Here is a 9,529-nt window from a genome sequence, read left to right as displayed (position 1 = left end):
CATCAGGCAAGCAACCAACCATTTGATCATATCAATACAATCCCATGTTCTCGCTCCTGCTCTCTTTTACTGCATTAAGACAACGCGATTCAAACTGCTGTGTGCTGCGGTAGTTGAACCCTTTTCCTCTGCATGACCTGTCATTGCCACAGTAACTAGATGAAACCCACTAGCATGTGTAGGAGTTGATTGAGCCATATGAATGTGTTGTTCCTACCTTGCTATGCCTGCTATGCTTAGAGTCATGTCAGGTCTGGTTCATCTGGGTGATGGGCTAGAGTGAAGTGATCGTGTCAGTATGAGAGTAATGTGTTGAACACGATTTGGTAAAGGTATCGGTGAGAGGCCATGTAGGAGTACATGGTGGGTTGTTTCATTGAAGCCGTCCTTAAGCACTGAGATCTGTATGTGTGATTTAAGAATCATCTACTACCATACATTGGGCCCTGAAATATGACACCGCTCGACTTCTTATTCACCCTAGTCCTCTGTCCAGGAGTTGCAAGTAGTTTCTGGTGTTTGTAGCCTACTGGAGGCCGTGGACAACGCTGACCATGGGGTGGGCTGTGATGCGGTAGGTACGTGGCCGGGTATACCGGGCACCCGTTAGGTGTCTCGGAACCCTGTTCACATTGTTCGGGGCCGTATGTGGAAACCTCGGCCGGACTCCCTGCGGATGGAACCTGAATAGGCGATAAACCTGGACTAGAGACTTAGGTGTCTAGGTAGGTCGTGGTCTACACCCACGTCGGCTTTCGCTTGAAGTCTGCCGAGCACATGTCGTGTGCAGACGCTAAGTGGTGGAAACATGTATGAAGAAGTACACTCCTGCAGGGTTAACATCATCTATTCGAATAGCCGCGTCCGCGGTAAAGGACTACTTGGTTGCCTATACAGTTCATAGACAAGTAAATGGAAACTACTTGTCGGGGAAACTGATCCACGAACACCTATGGGACCGGCGGACCGAGCCCCTTTCGGTTCGGCAGGGGGCGGAGATCGCACGAAGAGCGGATCGAGGCGAAGCACACGAGCAGTTTACCTAGCTTCGGAGCTCTCCGGAGAGATAATACTCCTACTGCTGCATGTCTCAGTGTATTGAGTTATTGCTCGGGAGCGCTGAGTGCTACAGTACACACCAGCTGCTAACGAGACCGAGCGTGAGTGTTTTTCTGCCTTCAAACCCCCTCTACATTGCGCATGGGCCTCCTTTTATATGCTCAAGGGGTCACCGACAGGTGGCAACGCAGACAAGGGTAAAAATGGAAAGGTGTTGCGGTTGGTACAACTACCTGTACAGTGTATCATACCTAACCCTGACGGCAGGGGACAAAGGCATTAAATGCCCGTCTGCGTCGCCCAAATAGTGCAAAAAAGGGACAGTCAGGGACGCCACCACTTGCCATGATGGCAATCTTGTCAGCGCCGCTTGCCACCGCGCACCGCTGGCTGCACAGCCTCTTGCCACGCGCGCCTGGAAAGGTCCCAGGGCAACACGTGGGTGGATGTGCTGGAGTGCGGGTACAGAGTGGTAGCTTGCCGCGGTCATTGTCTTGTCGCGTCCGGAAGCCTGTCGCTCACCGGGCCTCGGCGGGACGCGTGGCGCGTCGCGGCAAGTTCCTTGAGATGCCTTGGTTGGCCTTCCCGGCAAGCTCCTCTTGCCGGGGCCTTGTCTCCTTGGCTTGAATACTTTGTTCTTGAATGTCTCCAAAGGAACCATGGAGGACCTTGGCGGTCACCCGGCAAGCCTTGCCACGGGGTGCTGCGACTGCCCGTGCACAAGTTCGGGATACTAGGGTACCCCTACTCTAGTACACCGAAAAGGAGCCACCGGGCCTGGGCCACACACGGTGCCGAGCGTTGTTGGGCCAGGCCCAAAACAGGGCACGGGCACGCGCGGCCTGGGTTACGCCGTATCTCACTTTGTATCCATCGCGCCCTCCCTAAACGACACGCGTCGAATGCGGCATCGTGGGAGAGATCGTGGGTGGTTTCTTTATTCGGAAAGACGGAACGTCCGCCCCCTCCCTCTTTATAAGCAGGGGAAACAGGGGCAGTTCGCCCATCTCGCCGGTTGCTATTCCAATCTCAAAAAAACCTCCGCCGCTCCCCCCTTCTTCCCAAAGCTGAAAGAGAGCAGCGCTCCGCCCCCCATCGCCACCGGCACCACCAACACCGTCGATCTCTCTCACCGCCTCTGCCATGGCTTATAAAGCCGGGAAGGTCGTGAAGTCGGCCGAGGCACAGCGGCTCGCGGCGCTGCGAAAGGAGCGGGTAATCTTCCCCCCCAAGCTCGCCGCGAAGGAGCTGAGGGAGTATTACTACCTCTTCTGGTCGACGGGGACGCGAGCGCATCCGCGCACGAAGGTACTCTCAGCCGTCGCTTCAAAACTGGCTCCGAATGGATATCCCTTCTTCGTGTTGTTCTTCTACTGCGGGCTCTGCTCGCCTTTCTCTGAGTTTTTCTGCGACATTATTAACACCTACGGGTTCCGCCTCCTTGACTTCACCCCCAATGTTGTTCTGACCAGGGCAGTTTTCGCACATCTCTGCGAAAACTTTGTCAGAGTCTATCCAAATGTAGCTCTTTTTCGCCACTTCTTTATGCCCCGAGTTGAGAGAGGGGAGCCTTTATCCGGCGGGATCGCCTGGATCTCGAGAGCTGGCAAGAAGGAAGCTTATTTGGAGGGAGAGTTCCGCAACAAGTGGGAGGAATGGAGAGCAGACTGGTGCTGGATTGTCGAGGAGAACCCGCAGCCATTTACCGCCCAGCGCCAAGCCCCAGTAGCGCGTGGCAACGATTGGAGCAACGTGGCCCCGGAAGACGATAGGCTGAAGATTGCCATCACCCGGATCCAACGCCTCAGGCTTGCCGGGCTCACTGTAGGCGCCGTTGGCGCAGATTTTCTTCGCTGCCGCATCGCCCCCCTACAGGAGAGGAGGAGACCCGCCTGGGAGTTCCAGAATGCGGCGGATTTCATGAGGCTGCGCCCGAGCCTCAACTTCAACTTCACTGTCCTAGAACTGGACGCGATGCTCCAGGAACTGTTCAAGCACGACCCTCAACATCCCAAAGTGTTCAGGTTGCCGAAGGGTGTCATTCCGCTGTGCAACAACTCCTCGATCGACCGCATCCGTGCAATGATGCTGCTGTGCTATTCGCATGGAATTGTCCCAACTTGGCAAGAGCCTGCAGACGACGTCGTGCAGGAGTTCTTTGACGGCTTGGTAGAAGTGCCGGTCCGCTCCGATGAATAGAAAAGCCTTACTCGCGACACCACCGATGCGGAGATGCAGCGCATCGCCACTAGGCTGGAAGAGGCGGCAGCAGCCACTGCCGCGGGCGAGTTTGGCTTCACCGTGGAGGAGGCAGAGGCAGCAGAGGCGGCAAGCCTTGCCGAGCGAGAGGGGCTTGCCGGCGAGGGAGAGCTTGTCGGGCCTGAAGTCGAGTCGAGCGAGCCCGCCGAGGGTGCGAGCGGCTCGTTGAAAATCAACTCCTCTTCCTCCTCATCTTCAGACAGCTCGCCGCAAGCAGAGCCCCCAGCTCCACCAAGAAGGCGTCTCCGCAAGGCCGGGGACGTAGTGGGGCGGCAGACAAGTCAACAGCCGCCGCGCCGCACGACACGCTCCACCGTGGCAAGCACTGTTGCCGCGGGAGCACCTCACGCCGCTGCAGCAACTAGAGCGGGGTCCTCCCGGACCACCGCTTCTGCTCCTGCCGCTTCTCACGCCGCGGTGGCGGCCGGAGCTGGGCCATCTCAGACCACCGCCACAGCCCCCGCCAAGCGGCTAAGGGAACCTACTCCTCCGCCTCGTCGTGCCGGGGGTGAGCCGGACTTCGACCTCTCTGCGCTCAGCTCCGACGAGGAAAAATGAGAGTAAGATTCTTTGCTGTACTTGTAGTTCTTCAATTCTTGCTGTTTTGTCTTGTATCTGATTTGCTTTACTCCGAACCCATTCCTTTTCAGGACCCTGGCCCAGAGAGCGGCGAAGAGAGCCAAGGTCCCGGTGATTGTCATCAAGGACGAACCCACCGCGACAGCAGGGGGTGTGTCCGAGACCACCTTGCCGGACCCGGCAACTATTCCCCAAAGCAGCCCCCAGTGCAGCCCCCAGCGTAAGTATATGGTTTACTTCCCGCTGTTAGGCGCGCATGGGTGCTCTTTCTTTGCTGACATCTGACTATTGGTTTGTGTAGGAGCAGAGTAGCCTCACCAGGAGCGCCCGGAAGCCGCCCCCGACATGCCATCTGCTTCGACTACACCGCCAAGGGAGGGTTCCCCGGCAAGGAAGCGTTCTCTGGCAAGGGAGAATTTTCCGGCAAGGGAGAAGTCTCCGGCAAGGGAGAGTTCTCTGGCAAGGGACAGCGCCAGCGACCCCCCACATCATCAAGTGAGAAACAAACCTTCAATGAAGAATTGAGCTTAATGGTGAAGAACTTCAACAAATTCTACAAGAGTAGAAGCAAAGAAAGAAGCTCCAAGTCAAGGTCTTACAATGGTTGCGCAAGTCCACGGAGGGCTCCACCCACGAAGGGTCCACGAAGAAGCAACCTTGTCTATCCCACCATGGCCGTCGCCCATGAATGACTTGCCTCACTAGCGGTAGATCTTCACGAAGTAGGCGATCTCCTTGCCCTTACAAACTCCTTGGTTCAACTCCACAATTTTGTCGGAGGCTCCCAAGTGACACCTAGCCAATCTAGGAGACACCACTCTCCAAGAAGTAACAAATGGTGTGTTGATGATGAACTCCTTGCTCTTGTGCTTCAAATGATAGTCTCCCCAACACTCAACTCTCTCTCATAGGATTTGGATTTGGTGGAAAGTAGATTTGAGTGGAAAGCAACTTGGGGAAGGCTAGAGATCAAGATTCATATGGTAGGAATGGAATATCTTGGCCTCAACACATGAGTAGGTGGTTCTCTCTCAGAAAATGTAAGTTGGAAGTGTAGGTTTGTTCTGATGGCTCTGTCCACGAATGAAGAGGAGGTGGAGGGGTATATATAGCCTCCACACAAAATCTAACTGTTACACACAACTTGCCAATCTCGGTGGGACCAAATTGAGAGACTCGGTCGGACCGATTCAGCAAATCTAGTGACCGTTAGGATTTTCGGTGGAACCGATATGCAACTCGGTAGGACCGATATGGTTAGGGTTAGGGCATAACGTAATCTCGGTGAGACCGATTACACAAACTCGGTGTGATCAATTTTGGTAATAATCTAACCAGAGAGTTGGTCAGGTAAACTCGGTGGGACCGGTTCGCTCATTTCGGTGAGACCGAAATGTTACGAAAAGGAAACAGAGAGTTTACATTGCAATCTCGGTGGGACCGATCGCTCATATTGGTGGTACCAAAACATTACGAAGGGAAACAGAGAGATTACAATCCCATCTCGGTGAGACCGAGATCCCTATCGGTGAGACCGATTTGCCTAGGGTTTGTGGCAGTGGCTATGACATCTGAACTCGGTGGCGCCGGATAGAAAGAATCGGTGGGGCCGAGTTAGACTTTTGGTTTAGGTCATATGTGGATGTGAGAAAGTAGTTGAGGGCTTTGGAGCATATCACTAAGCATTTTGAGCAAGTAAGCCATTAAGCAACACCTCATCCCAACTTGATAGTATTGGCTTTTCCTATAGACTCAATGTGATCTTGGATCACTAAAATATAAAATGTAGAGTCTTGAGCTTTGAGCTTGAGCCAATCCTTTTTGTCCTTAGCATTTTGAGGGGTCCACTTTTCTCATCCATGCCATGCCAATCATTGAGCTTTCCTAAAATATTCATCTTGAAACAGCATTAGCTCAATGAGCTATATCTTGTTATGAATTACCAAAACCACCTAGGGATAGTTGCACTTTCAATGATGGCATGCAGATTTTTGTGAAGACAAGAAACACTCCAAATCAGAAGAGGATTAGAAGACGACGAACCTCGGCAAGATCCTTGCCAAGGAAACCCACAAGATCCCCGGCAAGATCCTTGCCGGGGACGACTGCAATGCCGCGGCAAGACCCTTGCCAGGGCCCCGGCAAGGCCCTTGCCGAGGACATCCACGGGGCCCTAGCCAGGCCCACGCCCACCAAGTTTCCACCACCGCTCCCATGCAGCTGCTAGCCCACCAGGTGCGCAGGCTCCTGCATGTTGACATGAGGCTTCCAGGCCAACTCAGCACATGCCTACGTGGTGGCATGCAAATCTTCATGTAGGCCCTACCATCGTGCCACCTCAGCAACCTGCCAGCCTACATGGCGCTGACCGCCTCGCTAGCCCAGGCGCGTGTCAAGGCGGAGCGAAGCGTTGGTAAAGTGAAGGGGACACGTCAGAGATGCATTAAATGCATCTTGTCCCATAATGGCAAGTGGTAGGCTTAATCACAGTACCCCGATGACACCTCCTGTGTGCCACTGTGGCGATCCCCTTGCCTATAAAAGGAGGCCCAAGGCATCCAGGAGAGGGATTCAGACCCTGGGACAAGTTACGCTCAGTGTAGCTAGCTCAAGAACTCCAAGAACACAGCTATACACATCAAAGCAGGACTAGAGTATTACGCAACCTGGCGGCCCGAACCTGGGTAAACGACCCGTGTATTTGTGCTGACTGCTGATCCTGCTCTTCTCACGAACCCGCGCCCCACAACCATAGTAGGGATTCTTGTGATCCCATAGGTGTCGTTTCCCACCGACATCTTTGGCGCGAACGAGGTAGGGGAACGGCAAGGCCTGCTGCCAGGCAACGGTGTTTATATTGAAATAACAAGGATTTGTTCCTTGGTATGGGCTTTGCTCACGCACACAAGACCCGGCAAGCACCCTTTTTTCATTAATACATTCCATACAGGTACAGTTCGTACGGAATGTAAACGTGAACAGGGAAGTTACAAATTTTATCTAACTAAGGCCCTTACGCTTACAAACTGGAAAAAATAAGGTGCCTGTAATCCCTTTCTTGTCCCTCTCCTCAGGAAATGAAACAAGAAGGCAAAAGGGCAGAGGGAGCGCCTAAGCGAGGTGCGAGCAGCAGAAGGCGCCAAGAGAACATGTCCGCGTCCGCCTAGAAGGGGGCTGGTGATGGTGGTGCCGGAGGAAGGGCTGGAAGATGCGGCAGCGGTCCGTCAATACACTACGAAGGTGTTGGTGCCATCATACTCCGACTTGACAGCCCGCCACCTGCCTTCTTCGCCTTCTCCGACCTTCCCACGCCAGTCGCCCAAGGAGGCGACCCTGAGAAGTTCAAGGAGTCGGCTCCACCGGGAGAAGGGGCCCGGTGCAGATGCGGCTGCTGCCGCGACCGCCCTGGAGCAGCGGGTCCGACACCTAGTCGGACCCGTCATCCTCTCGCCTTCTACCCTCGTCATCGCTGCCACTGTCCTCCTTGTCACTCTCGCTTGAGGACAAGTCTTCGTCATCCGAAGAGCTCTCCATGCAGCACTTCAGGCGAGTTCCAAAATCGCCAAAGACCTTGACGGAGAGGAGGCCATTCTCCATTAACTTCAAGTAGAGAATGAGCCCCGGCGTCAGGCTATGGATGCGAGCAAAGGTCTTACACCCGCGGCGAAGATACATGACGTGAGGGGCTGGGAAGTCGACGTCGGCCCATGTGCCGCTGTTCCCACGGCCCCTCATGTGCAGCCTCAGCGCTCGCGGCGGGTCAAGCTCCATCTCTCGAGAGAATGGGGTCGGGAGACGAAGACGACGGCGCGCCTGCCAGTGCAGCCTGATAAAGAACTCGCAAGGGTTGTCCCTGACGTGGCCCTCCATTGGGGGAAGGACCGCTGGTGGAGGCGAGGCCGACGCGTCGCCCCATCCTCCTCTTCCTCGAGCACCGCGGAGGCCTCGGCCTCGCCCCCTCCCCCATCCTCTCGCGGCTGGCTCCGCCACCACGGGCTCTTTGGGAGGAGCGGCGAGTTTTCGAGTAGAGACCCTCGCCGCCACCGATGAAGCATCATCGCGCCCTCTCGCCATGGAAGAAGGAAGGAAGGAGTAGGGATGGGGAGAGGCGGATGGCGAAGGACTGAGAGGCGCCATCCCTCCCGCTCCCCTCCTTATAAAGGGACGGGCTCAGGACTCGGTCGCCCCTCTCAGCCAATCCGGATCATTAAGGTGACAGCGGGCGAGGCCGTCGACCACCCTCCCCGCCCAATTGAAGGCGCGTGGGTATCGACCCACGCGCGCACGTCTTCCCATAATCCGCGCGCCTGTCGTTCGCCCTGCGTCGTGCATGCAGCATACGTTGTGTGAGGGACGGGCGTAATGGTATGCGTGGAGCGATGGTTCCCAGGTAAGGAGAGTAAATGAGCAGCGGCCCTGCGGTTTCAAAGGGACACGCAAGCCGCCTCTTTACTGTTCGCCGCGGGATGACGCAAGCATGCTTCAGTCACCCGCGCACGCGACCCCCACGTCACGCGTGCAACGCGAATCGTGGGAGAGCGCAGCGGGTAGAAAAATCTCCTCAATTAAAACCGCCCTGTCTAACCGCACACCGTTCTGGGCCTGGCCCAACAACGCGCTGCGCTTGTGCGTGGCCCAGGCCCAGGGGCTCCTGTTGGTGTACTAAAGTAGCGGTACTCCTTTGTACCCCTTATTTGTGCATGGGCAGCCGGAGCCGCACCCACGGCCACACTTAAGCAGTGCAGAGGCAGGAAACCAAAGCCGCAAGACGGCCAAAGCAACGCCAAGATGGAGGCATAAGGAGCAAAAAGGCAAGGTGGTTTCCCCCAGCAAGACCCTTGCCAGGGTGACCCCGGCGGCCCCGGCAAGGACCTTGCCGGGGCAACTTACCCAACGCCAGCGGAGCACGCCACCATGAGCCCCAGTTTTTTTCAACAACACCAGCCATGTTGGGACCTAGGCTCAGGAGGCGCCTCCATGATGGCATGCAGATCTTTGTGAAGACAAGAAACACTCCAAATCAGAAGAGGATTAGAAGACGATGAACCTTGGCAAGATCCTTGCCGAGGAAACCCACAAGCCCCCCGGCAAGATCCTTGCCAGGGACGACCGCAACACCGTGGCAAGACCCTTGCCGGGGTCCCGGCAAGGCCCTTGACGAGGACATCCACGGGGCCGCAGCCAGGCCCACGCCCGCCAAGTTTCCACCACCGCTCCCATGTAGCTGCCAGCCCACCAGGTGGGCAGGCGCCTGCGTGTCGACATGAGGCTTCCAGGCCAACTCAGCACATGCCTACGTGGTGGCATGCAAATCTTCGTGAAGACCCTACCACCGCGCCACCTCAGCAGCCTGCCAGCCTACATGGCGCTGACTGCCTCGCTGGCCTAGGCGCATGTCAAGGCGGGGCGAAGCGGCGGTAAAGTGAAGGGGACAGGTCAGAGGCGCATTAAATGCGTCATGTCCCGTAATGGCAAGCGATAGGCTTAATCACAGTACCCCGATGCCACCTCCTGTGTGCCACTGTGGTGATCCCCTTGCCTATAAAAGGAGGCCCAAGGCATCCAGGAGAAGGATTTGGACCCTGGGACAAGTTACGCTCAGTGTAGCTAGATCAAGAACTCCAAGAATACA

This window comes from Triticum aestivum, chromosome 3B, assembly GCF_018294505.1.
Source record: "Triticum aestivum cultivar Chinese Spring chromosome 3B, IWGSC CS RefSeq v2.1, whole genome shotgun sequence".
NCBI lineage: Eukaryota > Viridiplantae > Streptophyta > Magnoliopsida > Poales > Poaceae > Triticum > Triticum aestivum.
This window is presented reverse-complemented; position numbering follows the sequence as displayed.